This window comes from Musca autumnalis, unplaced genomic scaffold, assembly GCF_047663935.1.
Source record: "Musca autumnalis isolate F117 unplaced genomic scaffold, ASM4766393v1 scaffold_2, whole genome shotgun sequence".
Lineage (NCBI taxonomy): Eukaryota > Metazoa > Arthropoda > Insecta > Diptera > Muscidae > Musca > Musca autumnalis.
Window position 1 is genome coordinate 89,149,853 of NW_027411755.1, and position 21,571 is coordinate 89,171,423.

The 21,571-nt window shown below is 36.3% G+C and overlaps 1 protein-coding gene and 1 long non-coding RNA gene across 24 annotated transcripts in view; one reads left to right on the forward strand and one right to left on the reverse strand.

The window, feature by feature from the left end:
• LOC141394209 (uncharacterized) overlaps positions 1 to 10,223 on the reverse strand; it is a 108,112-nt gene extending 97,889 nt beyond the window's left edge. For 5 of the 23 annotated variants that reach the window (XM_073968198.1, XM_073968190.1, XM_073968192.1 and 2 more), the window contains exon 1: positions 10,035 to 10,221. The gene's annotated coding sequence lies outside the window, so the exon portion shown is untranslated. Of the gene's footprint in view, positions 1 to 9,403; positions 9,719 to 10,029 lie in introns of those variants that run through there. The other 18 variants (XM_073968208.1, XM_073968195.1, XM_073968193.1 and 15 more) reach the window with 11 other exon arrangements.
• A 7,994-nt stretch (positions 10,224 to 18,217) lies between these two features.
• LOC141394213 (uncharacterized) lies at positions 18,218 to 20,778 on the forward strand. The gene is made up of 2 exons (XR_012410277.1): positions 18,218 to 18,554; positions 18,650 to 20,778. It is a non-coding gene; the product is annotated as an uncharacterized lncRNA (long non-coding RNA).
• The last annotated feature ends 793 nt before the right edge of the window (positions 20,779 to 21,571 follow it).

The window sequence follows — 21,571 nt, forward strand, 5'->3', positions numbered from 1 at the left end:
AAATTAACTGTTTTAGGAGCGATCCCATAATGTCAACCATTAAAATTAGTTTACGTGGAAGCTGTGTTGGCATCACTGTAGAAAAAAGGGTTGAAGCCTACAAGTTTTTTATGTTCCCTTCCGATTACTGGTTTAACCATACATTTTATAGACCTATGCCCAAAGAAAGAATGACAGAATACTCCATGGGCAACATGATACGAATGTATGATTTTTCGACATATCAACTGCATCCACCTAAAATTGATACTGACAATTTCAATTTCGGTTTTTTTTTATTTTTTTAATAATCCGGACGCGCACCAAAATAATTCCAAACTCATAATAGTTCCAAACTCATAATAGGATTGTAGAACTCGTGATTTTACGTCGTTTAATGTATATCTCATTAGTGTGCTCCTTACAGTATCCTAGTTATTGGAGTCTAAAGGTAAAAATTTGAAGCGTGAATTTTCTTAAAAAACCTTTTTTTGCGTTTAATATTTACAAGTTTCATTCAATTTCCTTTGAACCCCGCGCGAATTAAGTTTTTTACGCGACGGATCTAATGAACCCTTCCCCCATCGAATCTATGCACTAAAACCGCGGATATAGATACCTTGGAAATAGGAAAATCAGCAAAAATATTTTTTGACAAATCGGCGTAATAAATCGCGATTTTCTTTTAAAATTTTTACATAAATGGAATCCTTTATACGCGATTATAATATTTGCTAAAACTCGTGTAATAAATTACAGAGATACGCGAGTAATATGGCTCTTTTACGTAAAATAGAATGTGGAGGCACATCCGCGGTTCTTGAAGAATCTATTTGAAATGGGTGTATTCTGACGTATTTTGGATGGGTGCTACTGAAACCGGATGCGCATCAAAATCGTAATTCATATTTTTTTAAGCGTTGTCTAGATTCTGTATGTATTTTTAATGTATTTTTTAGAGGTTTATACGGACTCTGAGATGGTATAAGATGTGCTCTCAGATTATTTTAATTTTACGCTAAATTAAAAACAAATTTTAGAAATTATGGTGCATTTACGGATGGAGTTCAAATGCTGTTAGTGACAGATGCATACATTTTCTCAATACAACAAATACAAATTTTAAGATATTTTTTCTTTATAAGAGAATAAAAACCGCTATAACTTTTGCGCGCATCGGCCAATTTTGAGAACGTGCACAGATTTGAAACCACAATTTTTTCCTTAAACTCTTACCAAACATCGTAGATGTGCTCGCAAAATTTTTTTTATTTTTTTTTCAAATGGAATTGTAAAGAAAATTTCCAACAAACCGTTATGTTAAAAAAAAAATAAATAAACAAAACAACCTGTTTTTAATCACCTAGCTGTTCAAAATATGATCAGAAGATACATAATTCTAATCACTTTTCAAACACCTGCATTACCCCTTTTTATACCCTCAGCATTTATGCTATACACTTTCATACGGGCAAAATGTGCCTCATCGAAATAATGGTATGTTTGGACGAAATGTGTTTCAGACGGTTTGGATTTAGTGCGCACGATAACTTTCGAAGGGATAAACCGATTTGGTCCAAAATTTGCCTTTCGCAATATTTTGTCCAAACTTAGATTAAGTTCGAAGATGGGTTATATCGGTCCACTCCTTCCGGTACCTCCCCCACAAAAGTTCGAAAATGTTCGGAAAATTTGTGCGCACGATAACTCTTGAAGGGAGTACTTTACACATCGTGAAATTTTTACCAAACTTAGATGAGGTTCCAATATGGACTCAATCGGTCCACGCCTTCGGGTACCTCTCACACAACATTTCGGAAAAGTTCAGATTAGGACCTGCTCTTGAATCGTATTGATTTTTGTTGTATTCACGGCCCCCCATACGGTAGTAAAAGTTTCATCAGGGGCAAGTCCACACTTCCTGAGAAAATTGCCTGAAAGGTGCAAAAAAATACCCCATGACACCGTGTGTAGTATTTGGATCGCAAGATAACTCTCGAACGGGTCTGCCTATTCCACCCAAAATTTGGCCTTCATATATTTTGTCCAAACATAGTTTAAGTTCGAAGATAAGCCAGATCGGTTCACTCCCACAAAAGTTCAAATATGTTCGAAAATTGTGCGCACGATAACTCTTGAAGGGAAAGACCGATTTGGTGCATACTTTACGCATCCAAATATATCTACCAGATATAGATCAGGTTTGAATATAGACTATATTTATCCATTCCTTCGGGTACCTCCCACACAAAATTTCGGATACGTTAACTTTAGGACCTCCTCTTACTAACTTTGATTTCTGTTGAAGCAACTTGCAATCGCTCTCTCAATTACAAAGTTAAAGGTTTTTTCAGTGGGAAGTCCACACTTCTTGGGGAGCACAATAACTCTCGAACTGATAAATCTATTTGGTCCAAATGTTGCCTTCGTCATATTTGGTCCAAACTTAGTTTAACTTCTAAATGGCAAGTAACGGTCTTCTCCTTAGGATACCTCCTCCACAAAAGTTCAACATTTGTCTCCAAATTTATACCGAAGCTGTTCTTTGTGGTCCTGTTTACAGCCATATTATGTTTTCCGTGGACAAGTCCATGTTCCCTTGCATACTGGCCCAACAGGTGTACGATAATCCACTGAAATGACTAGTGGCTCGATATCTATCAAAAAGATATGACTCTAAAAATAAGATCCACTATGTCGGTCCATTCCCTCCTCCGCCAAACTTTTGAACTTTAATCATATTTCATATTTTATTCGGCAAGTTCAAATGTGCAAAAAGTGCGACAAAATTCTGAAAAGACCCTAAATATATTTGATCTGTCCGTAGATGAAAGTTCCAATTCACATAGGCTTAGGGTATATTTTTTATAAAATAATCGGCTTTATAAACGGTTTTTTGGATATATCTATCGAACCGTTTACATGTCGGGTGTGAACCCGTATATTATTCGATAGGTATTTTTATAAGCTTTCATATGATACCCATATCAAGTAAATCGGTTCATAATAACCGGTTATACGATGAGTTTTTATTCAAACTTACGTATCCAATAACCGGATAACCGGGTACGTCCCATTGCCGTAATCAGAGAGACAGGATCTATCCATAATCCGACCTTTAAGCGTAAAGTTAAGCCTTTGACAGTTCAAAATGTTTTTAAATACATTTTTTTTTTTTTTCAGTCGTCGACTAGCATTCACTGTGAACAGTTCATTCGACCGCATTGTTACAAATTCTGCATTTCGAAGTTTGTTATTTTTTCTCCAAAAGTAATCTTTTGTATTTTTCATCTACTTTGTGCCAAAAATATTACACATAATAAATAAGTGTGAAAATTGTGCATTATGCCCCCGGGGCCCCCAAATTTAGGGGACAATCAATTTGCCATTTTGGCAGAGAGTCCCCAAAAAAAAGAAAAAAACGTGATAGAGGAATTTCTTATGATTTCCCCTCCCTTCCCACCATATCTTCACCAAACCCAAGGTATGTAGTTGTATCATCAGTAGAACAACAAAAACCATTGGTTGAGTATTCTTGCTTTGCTGTACAAAAAACATTGAATCTCATTTCCAAAGAAATTATCTCTGTTTCTCCTTTGAGAGAAGGTAGTTTATTGTTGTTAGTAAAAGACAATGCAACAGCAGACAAAATCATTAACACAAAAGAACTAACTGGTGTATGCAAAATAACATCAAAATTACATGAGCAACTCAATGTTACGAGAGGTACAATTTACGCTCCATATCTTAATAACATTCCTGAGAAAGAGATAATAAGTGAACTCTCCAACAAAGGTGTTGTTGATGTGTATAAATATGAGAAAACCGTTGACGGCAAAAAAATTAAAACGGGTGTTTTGCTATTAACATTCGATCTCTATTATCTTCCAGAGAAGTTACAGATAGCCTTCCATACAGCAATTGTAAGAGAGCATTATCCAAATCCAATGAGGTGCAAACAGTGCCAACTGTTGGGACATACAATGAAACGCTGTAACAACCCCCCTACATGCGTAAATTGTAATCTCCCCCCTCATTCACCAAATGATTGCACTAGAGTACAATGTGCTAACTGCAGTGAAGCGCATGCAGCTTCATCAAACACATGCTCTAAGTACAAGCAACAAAAAGAAATCTTAAAACTAAAAACAAAAAATAAATGTTCAATGAAACAGGCTATTCGTCTCTATCATAATCAACCTATAAATATTATTAGCTCTAAAAGCTTTGCTTCAGCTGTCTCTTCTCAAGAAACAACAACAAACAATGAAACAAAAACATTTAACTCGTCAATCTTTCATAAAACATCACAACAACCAAAAACCAATGTTACAAAATCACCATCAAAAGAACAAAACAACAAAAACGAGACAACTTCATCTCAAAACACTGCTCCCATTTCCAACAACGCATGTTGCTCATCTTCAAACAAATTTACAACAACAACAACCACCAATACTACAATAAAATCTCTCCCCAAACTCAGTACACTGACTACCAACCAAACAAATAAATCTATTTCTAGCCTAGGTGCTAAAAACCTTATTGATAAAACGAACAACGAAACAATAACAACACTACAAAAATCGAACACCTACAACAATGAACTACCATCATCATCTCAATCCCTATCTAAAGAGAAACAACAAGTATCTCTTCAAAGAGATACTTTCTCTTTCAAAACATCAAATCCATCGGCATCGCAGCCGATGGATTATTTATCCGACAATGATTTGTCGGATAAATAATTATAAACCCACAAACATCAATCATCATAAATACCATTGCGGTATTAAAACTTATTCATACACATACAATTTTTTTTTCCTTAATACCATAATGGTATTAAAAATTATCCAATGGAATATCAGAGGATACACTAATAATTATTCCAATTTGCAACTACTTATTGCAGATACCAACCCAGACATTGTATGTCTACAAGAAACTAAATGCAAAAATAGTCAAACTCCATATACGCCAAAACGTTATATTGGTTACTTTTATAACCGATATAACTCGGCCAAAGAAGGAGTTGCCATACTGGTAAAAAAAACTATACCACACAAAATTTTACAATCTACTACATCTCTATGTTCTGTAGCCGTCCAAATCAACCTAGCAACGAGTTTTACACTTTTCTCCCTCTACATACCCCCCCAAGAGGACATAACTGTATCCACTCTTGATTCACTCGTAGCTAATATATCGTCCTCCATCATCATTCTTGGCGATCTGAATGCCTGGAATTATCTATGGGGTTCTCCAAAGTCTAATAAAAGAGGGCAAATAATTGAAACATTTATCAATAACTCAAATATGTCCATTCTAAACGATGGTTCACCAACACATCTCAGCACACACAACACGTTAACACATATTGATGTTGGAATTACATCCATATCATTGTACCCAAAATGTTCTTGGCACACTGTAGATGACCTTTATAACAGCGATCATTTCCCCACAATAACAACATTAAATATAAATTCTAACAACATAATTCCTACACGGACAAAATATATAACTGATAAAGCTGATTGGGATAAATTCAATAAAAATATATCCTTAGAAGAATCTAAATTTCCAATATCAAAAGATGTAAACAAGGAATCAGCTCAAATTAGGAAGATTATTCGAAAATCTGCAAATAACAGTATTCCCCAAACCAAGAATATTGTTAGACACAAAAATGTACCATGGTGGTCGAAAGAACTTCAAAAACTTAGAAATGAAAAACAAAGCGCATGGAAATTGTTACGGCGCAATATGACAAATGACAATCTTCTAGACTATAAAAAAAAGAATGCCATTTTCAATAAAGCTAAGAAGATAGCTAAAGCAAAGTCTTTCCAACGCTTTACTTCTTCTATTTCCCCAACTTCCACATCCTCACTACTATGGCGTCAAATAAGTTTACTTACTGGCAACTGGAAACCTAATCAAATTCAAGGAATAGAGGTAAATGGAAACATAACCTCTAATTCAGAAATCATATCTTCTACTTTTGCCCAACATTGGTCAGTAAATTCGAACGACTCAAATTTTTCTACAGAATTCTGTAACAATAAAAACCAATTACTACTTTCTGCTGTCACAATAACCAATGTTTCCCCCAAAGCAAAATGTCTTGACGACAATCTTACACTTCAGGAATTACACTATTGCTTCAAAACATCTAAAGGCAAAACCCCTGGTTTGGATAAAATTTCTTATCCTATGATTAAGAATACTCCTAAATCTTTTCAAATTCGTCTATTGAAGCACTATAATGATATTTATTCCTCAGGAGTAATACCACAATTTTACAAATCGGCGTCTGTTCTACCCATCTCAAAGCCAAACAAACCAAAAAATCAAATAGATTCATATAGACCTATATCGCTTTTGCCTTGTTTGGCCAAAATTTTAGAGAAAATCATATCCAAACGTTTATTGTGGTTCATTAAGAAACACAACCTCATATCTAAAAATCAGGTTGGATTTCAACCTGGCCTCAGTACCACCGATGCCTTGCTATTTATTGACCATATTATTTGTAAAAATCAATCAACAAGAAGGCATACATCAATTCTATCGATTGATTTCATCAAAGCATTCGATAAAATTGGTATACATATAGTCCTTCAAAAACTCTTAGATTGGAAAATAGGTCCAAAAATGTTCAATTTTATAAAGTCATTTTTAACAAACAGAAAATTCTGTGTATCGGTAAATAATATCCAATCTGAGACAGTACCGCTGCATAATGGCATCCCACAGGGATCACCTTTATCAGCTACTTTATTTATAATAGCCTTTGATGAAATAAGTCAAATTTTGTCTCAAAATAAAAAAATTGTACATTGCATTTATGCAGATGATCTATACATTATAGCAAAAAGTCAAAACAACTCCGAAATAAGACTGGAGCTTTCTAAAACATTACAAGATGTACACAATTGGTCCATTAAGTCTGGGTCAAATATCTCTTATGAAAAAACGGTTCATCTTCATATATGCAATAAAAGAAACTGCGATCCGATCGATATCTGTTATAATAGTCATACTATAGTTAACACAAATTTATGTAAAATATTAGGATTATATATAGATAATAAATATAATTTTAAAGCACACTGTGAACGCATGAAAAAAGATCTACAAAGTTGATTAAACATTATAAAATATTTATCATCAAAAAAAAGTTATGTACACACAAATACATTATTAAAAGTTGTAAATTCTGTAATATTATCCAAAATTGATTATGGACTCATTTTTTATATAAGGGCTCCAAAAGCTGTCATGTCACCTATTGAAAGTGTATTCCACAGCGCTGTAAGATGCAGTCTTCGGGCTTACAGGACGACACCTATAATAAATTTACTTGCTGAAGCAGGATTTGATAAAATCCCCCTACATGCATATAAATTAAAAGCCCGTTTAACGCACAAGGTAGTAAACTCGCAATCTGGAATTCTGACTTATGAGCTATCGTTACTGAAAAAAAGAAAAACAGAGTTAAAACACCAGTCTACCCTATGTGAGATCTATAAAATTGCATGTAAGTTAAACTTACCAACACACAAACCTACAAACCAAAATTATCCACCATGGAATTTGGATAATAATCTTTATGAGGATACTATAACAAGATACTCTAAAAACCACACAAATCCTATCGTTTACGTGACCCTAGCTAGAAACATTTTTGATCAATATAAACAAAATGGTTGGGAAATTCTGTTTACAGATGGCTCGAAAACAGATGTCAACTCAGCCTTTGCAGTCGTCACAGAAAATGGTAATATCCAATCACATGGGCTTCTTCCACAACATTCTTCAATATTTGATGCTGAAGCCGTAGCGGTATTGACAGCTATAGATTCTATAAAATCACGACGAACCAAAACCCTCATTTGCACTGATAGCAAATCGGTATTCTTATCGTGCAAAAATTGCTGGAATAAAAACGAAATCATAATCTCAATACAACAAGAAATGTCAAAAATCAAATCAAAAGTAAAACTTATGTGGATCCCTAGTCATGTCGGCATATATGGAAATGAACAAGCAGATTTAGCTGCCAAATCTGTCCCTCAGCTCTTTCCAACCTACACTTTCATTCCAGCCACAAAAAAGAACATAATAAAAGTTGCCAATAACTTAACTAATAAAGTAGCTGAAAAAAATTGGGAAGAATACAATCATAATTACAAAATCATTAATCCTGAAAAGAAGCCATTGGTATTACCGTCAACTACAAATATCTTCCAAAACAAATGTTACACGAGATTACGACTTTCACACTGCAATTTAACACATGCATATCTAATCAAAAAAGAATCTCCGCCTATATGCGAATATTGTAAAAGCAGTAGCCTATCTATCCATCATCTGATCATTGATTGTCCATCGTTGCAAACTTTAAGGGCAAGGTGCTTTTCGTCAACTAATCCATTGAATACACTAACAATCCCTTCTCATGACAATGTTATTAATGTATATAATTTTCTCAAACTCTTGAATTTACATCATAAAATATAATTGTAAGATATATTTAGTAATCCTACATCTTATCCAACACCAATTTTAACCACATTTTAGCCGATAGCCTTAGATGCTAGTGCTATTTTTTATATAATTTTATTGTAATTTTTTATTATAATAAATATTTGAAATAAATAAATAAATAAAATAAACATTTTTTTTAATTCTGTTTCGCTTGAAGAGAAGATTATTAGGTTCTTAAAACATCCACAAAAATAGACGAAGATCGGCCCATCCGGTTTCGAGCTATCGTTGGCAAAGCAAAACGCTTTTACAAAAAAAGAGTTTCACAGGTAGCCATTTACCACAAGACTATGCCATATTTTTCAACAACAAAAATTCCAAAAGTAGTACAAGATGTGCTCTTTCAGGTGAAAGAAAGTACTTAAAAATATTGGAAGTTTCTTTGAAAAATTCGTTAAAAATTAGTTATTTTGGTCTACACAACTAGAGATAACACCTTAACCGGTAACCAGTTTTTAAAAATTATAATAACAGAAACACGATTTTTGAAAAAGCTGAAAGTTTCGAAACCGAAAATCCCTTTTGTTGAGAAAAAAACGGTTTTGAACGCCCCGCAAATGCCAAGACATTTCTCATATTTTTACAGCCGACCAATGCACTATTTGTATCATTGAAAAGCCCGCAGTTAAATTTCATTTTAAAATTGGAGGTTTAAGTGGTTGGCCAGCATTCGTCAGGAAATTTAAGACAAGTAAATGTTCTCTATAAAAATGAAACGTCTTTCCAACACCTGCTAGTTCAGAGCTCTAGAGCTTTACAATGATAACTATTATGCCTTGGTCGACTGCAAAAATATGTATAAGAAATATCATGGACCCATATCTCGGGAAGTATGGGCTTGTGCAATAGGAAATTTATATTATTATACCCAGGACCCGAAGACTTATCTGTGGTAGATATCAGCATGATCCAGGACTTGACTGGACTTATGACAAAATGAGTTAGAGAATCGCACCACTGATATTTGTTAATGTAAAAGGATAAAAATTCTTCGCAGCTCTTTGAAATTATAACGATAGTCTATCTTACGATTCTATATTGAGCGACGCAAATCTGGAACGCTCAACAAGAACGTGGTATTTATGTTAAATTGGTTTGCTTTAAATTCAATTCATGAAGAACCTTATTATTTCTTTCTTCACTCACACACTCACAAGAACATACAGATGAATTACTTTTTTGCTGCGTTGTTCATTTCATTGCAAATTATCAATTCATCAAAAAATATATTAAATAAAAAAAAAACATAAATTGGGTAGAGGAGTGAGTTGCACTGCCGGGGAATTATTGAACATTCAACATTTTCCGATAAGATTTATTTCAAAACTTTCAAAGTACTGTTGCAGTATTTTGTTTTTTATTTCATGTCGTTTTATAGCCATTGCAAAATATTTGTATCAATTCAACTTTTTGGTATATCTGAATATCTTTGCACTTTTTGTAATATTGTAGTTCTTTTTAGAGCTCATTCGCGTTTTTTTCTAACGTATTTACCATACATTTAGAAAAACAGCTGCGTTCGTTGTGTTGGTGTTTTCTTTTTTTTGTTTTGGTTCAGTTTTTTCTCAATGGGTAAGTTCAAAACAAAAAAATGCCTATGCAAAAAAGAGCGGCGCACTAAAAACGCCAACAACAATACGGAACAAGCGACTCAACGGTATCAAGCGTAGGGAATTTCTAATTGAACTGAAGAAATAATGGAAGCAGGGATATCTAAGAAGAATTTTGTCTTCTCCCATTTTTATTGGTTGTTTGAGATTCTCTCCTTTTCGCTTTGCAGCAACGTTGCCATTTTTTTCTTTGAATTAATTGTTGGGGATTTAAAAGGTCCCGGTGCACACTAGAGTAGTTTCAAGAAATTAATTTCATTAAAATGTGTGCTCTTAGTCCCGGTCCACACTAAAGCGATTTCATTGAAAAATTTCATAAAAGTTTGCGTTTTTAGATCGAGTTCCCCACGCACAGTGGAAAAATCATGGTACAATAATTCTTAGGTAGGCCACAGCTAACAGCTGATTACAATTTTTTTTGTTATGGCTTAATCTGTCAAAACCGTGTTGACATGCAGAGTTGATATTTATTATTGATCAAAAAATTCAACTCTGTTTTGTTTTCATTTCAACATTTCGTTCTTCTTCTTCTTTGTATACTCATCCGATTTTGACGTTTTACGCCATAGCGACAGGGTTGTATTTTTTGGCGATTCTCATACCTGGCCTACCTATGAATTATTGTACCATGGGAAAAATGTACCGATTTAGCATTCCAAAAGTACAAATCTATGTTTTATTGCATGTTTGCCCATAAATTCGATATGAACAGCTATAAATTGACAATTTTACTTCATTTATTAATATATTTGGTAAATTTGTATTTTTACCGTAGAATGGTACCTATCGATTTTCGATATTTTAAAGATTTCTACCACATTATCCAACCGAAAGGGCTAGGATTTGGTATTTAGTCTCCATGGGGGTTATGCATACACTCCTATAAACATTTTCGGTATAGGTCCACGTTTTCATATAGCCCCCATAGACCGGTACCACCGATTTCGGTAATTTTTGAGGTTTTAGCCACATTATCCAACCGAAATAGCTGAAAGTTGACATTTAGTCTTCGTTGGTGGTACATATAAAATATTCTGACGGAGAATTTTCGGCACAGGTACACGCATTAATATGGCCCCCATATAAAGGTACCGCCCTAATTTCAGCATTTTTACATACAAAATACTATTAATAAAAATAGTAATAAAATAAAATGTTGCAGTTTGTTGCAGCTAAAATTTTACAAATTGGTTAAGAACTATCCATCCCTCGACATTCCTTAGTAATACCTTTAACATAGTGCACAATTTGGAAAAAAATCGGATGTCACATGTTTGAAGTGTAAAATCCGAGTTGCAATAAATAACATCTTATATTCAACATTTTTTAAATCACCTGCTTCGCGAAATGTTAAATTCAGTAAAGCTTTAATATTACTTTGCAGGAAGAGTGCTTGCGACGATCATAAATTTACTACTAAACTATATTATGAAAACTATGTAGTTCAAAAAATGTCAACCAAAAATGGTCCGTTATTCCGCTTATGCTTGGTTTACATTTACGAACTCCACTCGATTTCAACTGTCAATTCCTTTGCGTAAACTTACTATTAGACTGATGCAAAATAAATTATTTTAAATGCCGTTGCATTCTGTGGACACCTTAGATTAATACTGCTATATTTGTTTTTAAATTGGCGTATGTGATTTTTTTGACTTTTGTCGCGCTAGATCGGTATTTTTTCCACTGTGCCACTCCCCGTTTCACATTACTACTATAAGCTTTGTTCCTTTACCTTTATAGCTCTGTTCCTTTACGTGCCTGAGGTTACCATTTCTTACCATTTTTAACCTGCAAAGTGTTCCTTTACTTTAAAAAGCATACAATTTATATGAGACTAGTTCACCACTTTTACCATTTTTTGCCACTGTTACCATTTTTAAAAGTAAAGGAACAGACCATATAATGGTAAGAGTGGTAAAAGAGAAAAGAGTCAAAATTGCTCAAAATTGCTCTCTCATGAACATTTTTAACAGAAAAGTAAAGGAACGGAAAAATGGTAGATCTGGTAGCAATGTCAAAAAGAAACATAAAAAATCAATTTTCGTCTTTTATTTCACAGTTTTTAATTTAGTTTTGCCAGCGTTCGACTTTTTCTTCTGTTTTTCGTCTATTTTTTTTCTTCATTGTGAAATTATCGTACAGTTTTGCCACTTTTCGGGGTAAAGAACGCTTTGCAGGTTAAAAATGGTAACAAATGGTAAACATGGTAACCTCAGGTAAGTAAAGGAACACAGCTAAGGTGTGAACAGAATGAATGACGCCGCTTTTTTCACGCTCAGTTTCATGTAAAAGATTAAAGGCCAAGTTCTACCTAATTCAAATGCTGCCTAATTAATTTGAATTAGGTAGTACTTTACCTTTACTCTTTTTAATTAAAGTGCGTGATAAAGCGGCGTATTTCATAGTGTTTCTTCCTTTAAGGCGTAGGTACATAAGCTGCCTTGCTTGCTTCTGATAAAAGAATAAAAAAGGGCAGCCCAGATCGAAATTTGCTCGGCTTTCTTTATTCTTTTACTTTTATTATGTCAGAAATGAAGCTGGAAAGCAAGGCAACGAGGCGAGGTAGCTCATGTACCCAGGCCTTTACCCTGCGTTTACACATGACATGACAGTTGAGTTCATGTCATGGTAGAACAAAGAAGGTAGAGTAAATACTACAACAAGTACAACTCAACAACAACCACATAGGAATTTGTTTTTGTTTGTAATGTTAGTGTCAATTGTACATGTAAACAAAACTAGGAAATGTCTACAAATTATTGGAATTTATAAAACTAATATTTTTTCACATTTGATTGAATATTTTGAAAAACATGAATGAAAATTCATTACATTTTCAATCGAAAGTATGCACATCATTCCACTAAATGGATAATTTGTCGCAGAAATTAGAATTCTTGCAAAAATGTTTGGGGTCGCTAAAAATTCATTGAAAAAGGAGAAGCTGTTTCAAATTTTGTTTTTGAAATCAAAAAGCAAATGTTTATTAGGGCTTTAATTTTTCAAGTTTAACAAAATTTCACAAATATTAAAAAATGTTGTACCGCTTCTATAAGAGGTGTTACAGTGTGCGGCACGTTGTTGGGACTTGGAAGAGGTTAAGGCCTGCGTACATAAGCTGCTCTGTCTGATTGCCTTGCTTTCCTGCTTCATGTTTGATATAATAAAAATAAAAGAATAAAGAAGGCCGAGGAAATTTCGAACTGGGTTGCCCTTTTCTTTTTTATTCTTTTATTAGAAGTAAGCAAGGTAGGTTAGGTTAGGGGATGTGCAGCCACTAATTGTGACTGCGTCACTCGGAGACCTTCCGGTCCATTGTGATCATCCAGTAGAAAAGAGCTGCAGGAAAAAAGGAGGTGGAAAAGTTGAGGATAGGGGAAAAAATAAAAAGAGAAATTTGTTAGCGCAGTGAAAGAACGAATAGATTACAAGAATGTTAAAGAGTGGAGTAATAGTTTTAGAGTTGGAGAAAAAATTTATTTATTTAATGGTAGCCAGAATAGTTGAATTTATTTACGCGTTCAGGTTGCGCTGTCCCAGCCACTTCAGATTTTTGATGATGTTGTAGATCACAGCAGGTTCCACAGTTGAGTAGAAAGTTAGACACGGTGGAAAGTGAGCACCTACTAACCTATGCCGTCTACCAGCCATTGCTGGACAACGACACAGGATGTGCTCGATCGTCTCTAACTCCTCCTCGTCCTCACAGAAGCTTTGTTCCTTTACCTGCCTGAGGTTACCATGTTTTACCATTTTTAACCTGTAAAGTGTTCCTTTACTTTTAACAAGCATACAATTTATATGAGACCAGTTCACCACTTTTACCATTTTTTGCCACTGTTACCATTTTTTAAAGTAAAGGAACAGACCAAGAGTCTGCAGTAGTCAGTAACATCCTCATCCCATTTGTTGGTATTGGCCCTGATGTAGCAGTGTCCAGTAATGACTCCCGTCGTTACTCTAACTTCAGCTTTACTCGAATTCAGCAGAGAATTCGTTCTTTTGACTGACAGAGACGGCCATATGGATCTTGCCACAATGCACCTAGGTTCATTATGCCACAATTCACTGGCTTTTTCGTCAGAGAACGTTTTAATATTTTGAAAGAAATGACAAATGGGTGGTTTGATAGAGTCAGCGATAGCTAGGTCTGTGGACTGCGATCCTCGCCTAGCTAATTCGTCTGCTCTTTCATTATCCAGATAGTCGCGGTGTCCTGGTACCCAGCATAGCCGGACGCCGTTTGTTAGCGTTCCCAAGGCTGATCTACACTTAAGGACGACATCGGATTTGATGTTGCAGGATTTGATGGCTTTAAGAGCCGCTTGGCTATCCACAAAGATAGTCACCGGTTCAAAGATTTCTGCATCCAAACTATTTATTAATTCCGCTGCCTTCCAAATCGCGAAGATTTCAGCCTGGAAGACACTACAGTTGCTGTCTAGCCTGTAGGTGTACTCAAGAGATAGCATTTCGCAGTAGACGCCAGCCCCGGTACCTTCCTCCATCTTGGAACCGTCTGTATAGAAAGCCAGACCGTCCAGAGGGGGGTTACTGCGGTTCCAGTCATCTCTACTAGGTATAACGACGTCTATATCGTCAAATCTCAGGACTGGTGATATATAGTCGCTCAGTTTTCCGCGTTGGTTCACATTTATGCCTGATTCACTCAGGATACAACCATGCCCATAGGCACAACTGCGCCAGAGATCCTGTTCATGCAGCCGTAGGGCACTGCGAGTTGCCTGACACTTAATGCTGAGACTCAGCGAGTTTAAGTTCAGCATTGCGTTCAGAGCAGCCTGTGGTGTGTTCCTTGTGGCTCCAGTTATGAGGATCGAGGCTGGTCTTTGTACCTTGTCGAGCCTACCGGATGTCGATTTTTGGCGCAGTGAGTGCCACCAAACAAGAGAACCATAGGATAAAATGGGTCTAACCACGGTGTTATACAACCAGTATATAATCGATGGGCTTAGGCCCCAATTTTTACATGAATAAAGTGCAGTCAATCCTTTCTTCGCCCTTTCCTCAGTATTCCTGTTCCATCGCAATTGACAGTCCAGGATAGTGCCGAGGGACTTTGCCTCGGGCGAGAGCTGAAGCTGCACTCCATCCAATGTTGGTGGTACAAATACGCCGAGCTTACGCTTGCCCAGCGCGACAGCGTCGATAATGCTCCTTGCATAAGCTCCGAAATGGTTGACGGAAACTTACCGGAAATCAGTAGTACAACGTCGTCCGCATAGGCGACAACTTTTATACCTTGATTGTCCAGGTCCGTCAAAATATTGTTTATAACAAGTAGCCACAGTAGCGGTGAGAGCACCCCTCCTTGGGGGGCCTCTAGTTACTGTTTTCCTAATTTTTGTCTCCCCAATGCTGGAGTTTATAATTCTGCTTTTCACTTAACATTCTTAAGCGAGAGTTTTATGGACTCAAGTTCTACGTTGTAAAAAGGCTCCTTCTATGTCCAGAAAGGCCGCCAAGGTGAAGTTTGAGTTTTCCATATTCCTCTCAATGAAGCCAACCACCTCATGCAAGGCAGACTCCACAGGTTTGCCTTTAAAAAAGGCGTGTTGTGAGCTGCTTATAGAGACGGTGTCTTCATGGCTCCTTATCTGCAGATCGATCAGTCTCTCGAGAGTCTTAAGGAGAAAGGATGATAAACTAATGGGTCTGTAGTCCTTTGGTGCAGAGTGACTAGGTTTTCCCGCTTTGGGAATGTAAGTAACTTTTACCTCTTTCTACAGACCCGGTACATATGAGAGAGTCAAACACGCCCTATAGATCTCCTCCAGGATTTGATATAAAAGCGGCGCTGCAAATTGAAGCATCGCCGGCGTTATACCATCCGGTCCAGGTGACTTATATGGTTTGAAAGTGTTGACAGCCCATTTAATCTTATTTCCAAATCCCTAGGCTCTTGAATTTGGAGGTCGTCACATTCATTATTGACGGTGTCCGCATCCTTACAGCCTGGGAAGTGGGTCTCTGCCAGGAGGTTAAGAGTCTCGGTAGCAGAGTCAGTCCACGCACCATCTTGCTTCTTTATGCTTCCAATGGATTTAGGGTCCTTGGAAAGTATCCTACGAAACCTAGCTGCATCGTTGACTCCTTCTACTGACTCACAGAAATTCACCCAAGATTTTTTCTTAGCTCGCTTGATCTCACTCTTGTATCTATTGAAACTCACCTTGTAGGAGTCCCAATCAATGTCGAGTTTAGTCTCATGAGCCCTGTTATACAGTCGCCTGGTAGTTTTTCTAAGCTCGCCAAGTTCCTTGTTCCACCACACTGGCTGAGATTTCTTCCCAGGATAGGTTAGTGGGCAGGATTCCTTATGGCAACGGAGAAGAACGTCTGTAAGATTTTTTACGGTCCCATTAAGATCCTCAGCTGTTTCCACCTTAATGTTAAGAGCCAGTTGAGAAATCGTTAGTTCCGCGTACTTATCCCAGTTTGTTCTTCGCGGGTTCCTATAAGGCATTTGGCGACCCCCGTCCAAAATGACATCAAAGGATATCTTCATATGATCCGAGAAGGAACATTCTTTAGATACCCTCCAATTACATAGGACGGAGTCATCTAGATTAGTGAGGGTTAGGTCGATGACCTCCTCCCTATCCCTAATTTTAAAGGTTGGATCATTACCCCTGTTACATATTCGTAAATTATATGATAAAATAAAGTCGAATATAGACTCACCCCTTTTGTTGGTGTCCTTGCTGCCCCATTGGAAATGGTGAGCGTTTGCGTCGCATCCCAGGATCACGTTACAGGTACCCATCATGTCACCGAGCAACCGTCGGACATCCAAGTTTGGTGGGTCTGGGGCCTCAAAAGGCATGTATACAGATGACAGCAGTGTGGCCATCCCCGTACCATGCTCCAGCCTAACCGTTCACATGTCACCGTTGCTGTAATTAGATAAAAATATTAGATTTAAGCTCTTTTTACCTACTATACAAGTCCTCACCTTGACCCCTCGGAAGATGTCGAAATTGGCATTGCTTAGTCCAGAAACCTTATTTTTATAGATATAATGCTTTGTTTACATTTACGAAATCCACTCGATTTCAACTGTCAATTCCTTTGCGTATACGTCAAATGAAAACTCATCTGAAATCGATTGGATTTCATTTGACGTTTAAGCAATGGATTTGACACTTGAAATCGAGTGGATTTCGTAAATGTAAACTTACTCTAAGGCTCCTGGACTAAGACAATGTCTACTTCAGAGGTCGTGAGGGACAAGAGTAGTTCAGCGGCGGCGGCTTTGCAATGATGCAGATTGATCTGCAAAATGCGCAGACTTTGCCGCTTCCCTACCCTTACTGAGTTTCGTGGGGTGGACTCAGTCGAAACCGAACCCATCCTGAACCGAAATTCAGTTTTCCCTCGCGTTCTCTAAGATATAACTCTCCAGGGGGTCTACCGGCTCTCTCGCAACCAAACCACCATCCTCGTTACAGGGTGCTAGACTTATTACAGTCCAGCCCGATGTAGTGAGGTTGGGATTTTGCAATCTAAGCATCTTCAGCAGGAGCTCCTTATCCACAGTAGGTGGGGGAATCCACGCTGAAAGAACCTTCCTGGATGGAATATCAGTTAGGGGGACCGCCGCAAGATCAGCTCCTTCCCACAGAGCGCCAAAGCTCTCAACTGTCCGAACAAGAAAGTCTCGTGACTTCTTGTTCAGACAGTTAATAACTTTGACACCCTTTCGTAAGAAGGCGCTGCCAAATTGTCGGTCTTCCTGATCTTCCGGTCCAGAAACTAAGCAAGGTAAGCAGGCAAGGCAGCTTATGTACGCAGGCCTTTACATATTATTGATATGAAGTCTTTACGAGAATTAATTTTTTTTCTGTATGACATATTTTTCATCAAAAAATATATATCCCTAATATACATCGAACATAGGAATAAATATATAAAATGTCGTATCGAATTTGACACTAACGTTACAGCCAAGGTCAGTCAGCTGAGTATTGCTTTTAGCCTATATTGTTCTACCATGAGTTATGCTCTGTTCCAGAACCTGCAAGAAGCTACTATTTTTTACCACGTGTTATGTCACCCTGCTTTGTCCGTCACCATTTAAGGGTCACCCTAAAACAGAGTTGTATGTTGATCATATGGTTGATCCCAATTTTCGTTCATTTTAGCATGTGCCGGTTGGCAGCTCTGCCATTTAACGAAAAAAGGAGAACGAAACTGACGAACAACTTCGGCAGCTCAATTGCAATAATAAAAGTTCAACCGGCAACATCAAGTGTTCGTACAAAGAAATTTGCAAGTTGCAAATTTTCCACGTGTGTGCAAAAAAGTCAAAGTTTAAGTGCTGTACAATAACTATAGCACAACTTTCAGTAATTATTTTTAATATTGTGTGGCGCAAAAGAAAAGGTAATCTACGGGAAACAATCACCACTTAAAAAAATGCAATAAGCATTTTAAGGATTTTTTCCAGAAATTGATGAATATATTTATTCTATTTCTAGACGAATCATCTGCCGCTAACGGTACCCAAAACAGCGTGGCGCGATACCTGGGTACACTTATCAGCATAGTCCAACACGTGTGGCTACCATTCATTGATTTGCAATAGCCAACCATTTGTGCAGAAATTAATTCGACCAAGAATTAATAGTGACTTCCAGCAAATTTATTTTGATTGGCGAAGTACCCAAGGCATTCGCCGTGTGCTGTTAAAATATTTGTCAGTTTTCCCCGCCAGAATTCCGTTGGCAAACAAGCACGTTGTTGCCGGTCAATTTTTTTGCCACCACACAATCACGTCTTCAGCGGATTGCTTTGTTTAATTATTGCAAAAACATAATTCGAATTAATGCAATATATTTGCATTAATCAACAAAACCACACAACCTTGTTCCAAGAAACAAAATTTTATTTGGGATTCTCCACCTAACCTGAAAATTTGTTGATGAGTGCAACAGCTGTCTTTACATTCTATCACTTTGGCATATCCACCTAGCCAAAAGTGTTTGCACCTACACGCACACAAAATAATTACCATCATCCAGCTTTTGCTGCATATGAGGCCGAACACCATCAAACAGAAACTCTTCGCCTTTGATTAAAATAAAAGCAAGCAACGACAAGCAGAAAAGTCAACGCCTAGTTCTTCACTTAGTGAACAAAGCTTTTGCCCACCCAAAATAGTGATTTTCATTTTGCTGCTTCATAAAGCCACCGAAGATTTTCGCAGCTACGAAATATGTGCTAAAGATTAGTGTGCACACTCGAGTTTTGATGCCACATTCTTGTTTGCAATTTGGAATTTTCCATCATCGTATTTTTGCCCAATTTGAATTGATGTCCACCAGCCGTAAAGTATTGTTTGTGATCCGCAAGTTCAGGTTTAACAAACGGCAATAGTGGTGATAGTTTTCATTGGCAATAGAAGAAATAAATTGCGTATGCAGCCATAGAAATCTCCATAGTTAAAATTCATCGACCTCCAATTTCAACTTTGTCTAAATTGAGCTTTTACCATCAGTCACCTCACCAATTTTCATCACCAGCAGTTTGTTGTCGTCATAAGTCAAATACACCATAGCCATCCATTCATAACCAACAGTCATCATTAGTTTGGAAAACACCATTTTCAGTTCCAGTTTTCAACCTCACCATCATTTTTGCATTCAGTTTACGCTCATCAAATTCATCCACACCAAAGCTTTTCACCATCAGCAATTGTGAGTAGTCATCAGTAATAACACCAGAACATCACCACGGGAAGAAATAGAAATTCAACCAACTTGTACGTAAGTCTAGATTAAAACCAGTGAAGGACGTAAATTTATCGTAACCATTTAGTTTTATCGTGAATGGTTCAGATAATAAGGTCCAATATTCATTTAGAATATTTATTTAGAGAATGAAGTTTTATCTGGTATAAAACACAATAACAATATTTCGTTGCTGTGAAATTATATTCATTATATAAGAAGCCAATTCGCAAAAAAGTGAAGCCTATTTTCAGGCATATTAAAATAATTTTGGGATTTTGGTTATTGAAATTTGAATTTATCTATAAATTGATGAGACTTCATTCTAATAAATTAATCCTCATGTTTATGTGTTCTAATCATAATTTTGCCTAAAAGTATATAGACTAATTATAATTTCTTTTATATATTTCTAAATTTTAATATTAATTTAGTCTATAAGTTTAATATTGATCTCAAATTATTTTCTTTATATAAACTTAGTAAATAAGTTTATATTTTTCAATATTGAATTTTCACCCCCCCTATTGTTACCCCGATAATCCCGTCAATAATTTTATGATTTTCATTGTCTATAAGCGGTCTTGATGACCAAACTCATAGCCTACACGAGCTCGGTTAGGGTTGAGGAAATATATAATATAGTAACATAATTTGTTGGTCGTACACAATGGTACGAATTGAATCGGATTACCTTTCAAATTTATACAGATCCATTTTGGATTATAATCAAATTTATACATCCTTTCTAAACATGAATTATTGCTAGTAATTATATTTACATTTAATTATAATTGAATTATTGTTATTGAATAATGCCAATTATATTGATTTATACAATAAACGCGTGTATGTCATGAATTGAAGATAAACATAAACATGTCAGGCTAATTTCAATAAACGAAAGGTAAAGTAAAAGGGGTAAACGACAGTCAGGCAAAACTTTTGGGGGCTCTCATAGTACATGAGGCCCATAGGGGATTCAAATGTAGGATCCATAGGGAGGGCATACGGGTACCCAATAACATCCGGGACCCAACAACAACAATAATCTTAATTTATAGCACAACAAACATTGTTCTTTTATAGTTTTATGGAATTTAGGTACAGAATTATTGTGTATGTAAACGAGTGTGAGCCGCTGAGTGAGCTGGAGCAAAAATTATAAGACTTTTGTCAATCAGTCATATCGCCGACACCTTGATATAACAATGAGGAAACGTATACACACACGCTCGTCCTTTACATATAACACACGATAACATTTTTCCTTTATGTTATCGGAAAAAATAGTAAAAATTAGTAGATTCTTGCATACCATACCATAAATGTATTGATTGACAACTGCATGGCAGAATAATACAGGTTCAACGGCAAAAACAGCTGATTATCACATTAAGTCTGTCTGGTTACTTTCCCAGCAAGAATTGTCCAGCAAGAACTTTCTCAGAGAGTAAGGGGTTTTTATTCTCTTTTGCTAGAAAATTTTAAAAAGTAAACAGACACCTTCACAGCAAAAACCAGCAAGCAATCAGCTGACTTGCCAAAACAGAACAATTTGTCCGCCAACAAAGGAAGCAAACACGTTGTATTTGATTAAAAATAAAAAAGAAAATGAAACAAAAAAGTATTTTTCCACTTTACAAATTTGTTCTCCATAAAACAATACAA